Genomic DNA, 3,249 nt, shown 5'->3' on the forward strand with positions numbered 1-3,249 from the left:
AGCTGATGTGGTCATTCTGAGATAGACGCACACTGAATTCCTGGACATGAAGAACTTGCCTCAAGAATTTCAAAACACAGCCACAAGATTTAACCACTAACTTGACTAAGAAAACGAATGGATTTCAGAGCTTGAAGGCCAATCTTTGGAAGCAACCAAGTCAGAAAAAATAAAGAAGAAGTAATACTAAGTAATAAACATAGTCTTAGAAAGGTATGGGGTTATGTAAAGAGACCAAATCTACATCTGATAGGCATTTCTGAAAGGGAAGAAAAAAATGAGAGCTCCCTGGAAACAGTAGTTGCAGACATAATCCATGAAAATTTCCCCCATTGTACTAGAAACATTGGCATGCAGAAATAAAACTCCAAGAGAACTGCAAGATACTATGAGACAACCATTCTCAAAGCACATTGTCATTAGATTATCCAAGATCAGCATGAATGAAAAAAAATATTAACGGCAGCTAGAGAGGAGATAGAACACTTACAAAGAAAGACTCATTAGAGTAACGGCAGACCTCTCAGAAGATGTCTTATGAGCCAGCAATGAGTGGGAGCCCGTTTATAATATTCTTAAAGAAAAGAAATGGTCAGCATGAATCTCCTACCCTGCAGAACTAAGCTTCATAAATGAAGATGAAATTAAATCCATCCCAAACCAGCAAACACTTAGGGAATTTGCCACCTATAGACTGGCCTTACAATAAATGTTTAAGGGAGTTCTAAACATGGAAGCAAAAGAAAGACGCTACCCACCACATAGCACAAGTAAACATACAGCTTACAGACCATCCAAATCATCTATAAAATTGAGACCACTAAGTAACCCCTCAACAACACAATGATAGAAACAAATCCCCACATACCTGTAGTGACTTTGAGTGTTAATGGCATCAATGTCCCTCTTGAAAGACTCAAGAGGGATTAGAAAGCAGGACTTATGCTTTTGTTGTTTCCAGGAGACACATCTCACCTGTAATGACACCCGTAGGCTAAAGTAAAGGGATGGAGAAAGAGCTACCACAGAAATGAAAAGAAAAAAAAAAAAAGAGAAGGGGTTACTATTCTTATATCAGATAAAACAGACCTTAAGCCAGTAAAATAAAAAAGGAAAATGAAGGACAGTACATGATGAAAAGGGCTCAATCCAACAGCAAGAATTATCTATTTTAAATATATACACCTACAACATAGGAACACTCAGATTTATAAAGCAGTTGCTACTTAATGTGAGAGAAGACATGGACAGCAACACCATAATAGTGTGGGACTTCAACACTTTAGACAGAGCACCAAGGCAGAAAACTGACAAAGAATTCTGGACATAAATTCAACATTTGACCAATTAGAACTAGCAAACATATATGTAACACTTTATCCAACAACCACCCAGAATATGCAATCTTCTCAGCTGCACATGGATCATACTCCAAGATATACCACATACTTAGTCATAAACCAACTTTGCAGAAATTCCAAAAAAGCTGAAGCCATACCAAGAATCTTCTCTGACCACAGCAGAATAAAACTAGAAATCAACATCAAGAAGAATCCTCAAACACACAAATATGTAGAAATTAAGCAACTTGCTTCTGAATGATCTTTGAGTAAACAACAAAACCAAGACAGAAATAAAAATATTATTTGAAATAAAATGAAGGCACAATATACTACCTAACCAGAAGAATGAAGCTCACCACTTACAAAAATCAACTCAAGATGGATTAACAACTTAAAAGTACGATCTCAGAATATAAAAATCCTAGAGAATGCCTACTAAACACTCTTTTGGACGTTTGCCTAGGTAATGAATTTGTGCCCAAGACCTCAAAAGCAAAAGTAGTAAAGGTCAAAATGGACAAGTGGAACCTAATCAAACTACAGCAAAGTAAACTATCAATGGAGTTAACAGACAACCTACGAAATGGGATGAAATACTTGCAAACTATGCATCTGACAAAGGATGCAAAATCTACAAAGAACTCAAAAGAATCAACAGGAAAAAGAAAACAGTTCCATTAAAAAATGGGGAAAGGACATGGACAGACACTTCTTAAAGGAAGACATGCAAGGAGCCAACATACATATGAAAAAAATGCTCATTATCACTAGTCATCAGAGAAACGCAAATCAAAACCACAACGAGATATCATTTCACACCATTCAAGATGTCTATCATTGCCAGGCTCGGTGGCTCAGCCTATAATCCTGTGCCTTGGGAGGCTGAGGTGAGTGAATTGCCTGAGCCCATGGGTTCGATACCCGCCTGTGCAGCGAGACTGCATCTCTACAATAAATCAAAAAATCAGCCGGGCGTGGTAGCGCATGCCTGTAATTCCAGCTTCTAGGAAGGCTGAGGCGGAAGGATTGCCGGAACCCAGTAGGTCGAGGCTGCGGTGGCCAGGAGCGACCACTGCACTCCAGTCTGGGCGACAGAGTGAGACTCCAACTCAAAAAAAAAAAAAATGTCTATTATGAAAAAGTCTAAAAACAACAGATGTTGGTAAGGCTATGAAGAAAAGGGAACACTACTTCCCTGTTGGTAGAAATGCAAGCCAGTTCAACCCTGTGAAAAGCAACTTGGAGTTTTCTCAAAAAAACTAAGAATAGATTTACCATTAAACCCAGCAATCCCACTACTGGGTATATACCCGGAAAAGCACAAATCACTCTACCAAAAAGACACCTATATGTTCATATTTATTGCAGCACCAACTATAATGGCAAAACTATGAAGTCATTCTAGGTATTCATTAATGGTAGACTGAATAATGAAAATGTGGTTCAAACACACTGTGGAATACTACACAGCATATAAAACAAAATCATGTTTATTATTGCAACGTGAATGCAAAAAGAGGCTATCATCAGCATATTATCACAGAAATAGAATACTGAATGTTACATGTTTTCCCTGATAAGCAGGAGCTAAACACTGAGTACACACAGGCTCAACGATAGTAAAACAGACACTGGAGCACTCCTAAAGTGAGGAGGAGAGAGACAGTTAAGGAATGAAAAACTATCCACCAAACCATGCCCACTATTATGTCACCATCATAATATATATATATATATATATACACATATATATATATGTATATATATATATATATATACATACATGTCACAAACCTGCAAATACACCCCTTGAATCTAAAAAAAAAAATAAAAAATTTAAAATATTGCAAAGAACTCTTATTTAAAGTGTAGTTTTAAAATATATATAGCCGGACTCGGTGGCTCA

This window comes from Carlito syrichta, unplaced genomic scaffold, assembly GCF_000164805.1.
Source record: "Carlito syrichta isolate Samal-C Ts95f unplaced genomic scaffold, Tarsius_syrichta-2.0.1 Scaffold218745, whole genome shotgun sequence".
Taxonomy (NCBI): Eukaryota; Metazoa; Chordata; class Mammalia; order Primates; family Tarsiidae; genus Carlito; species Carlito syrichta.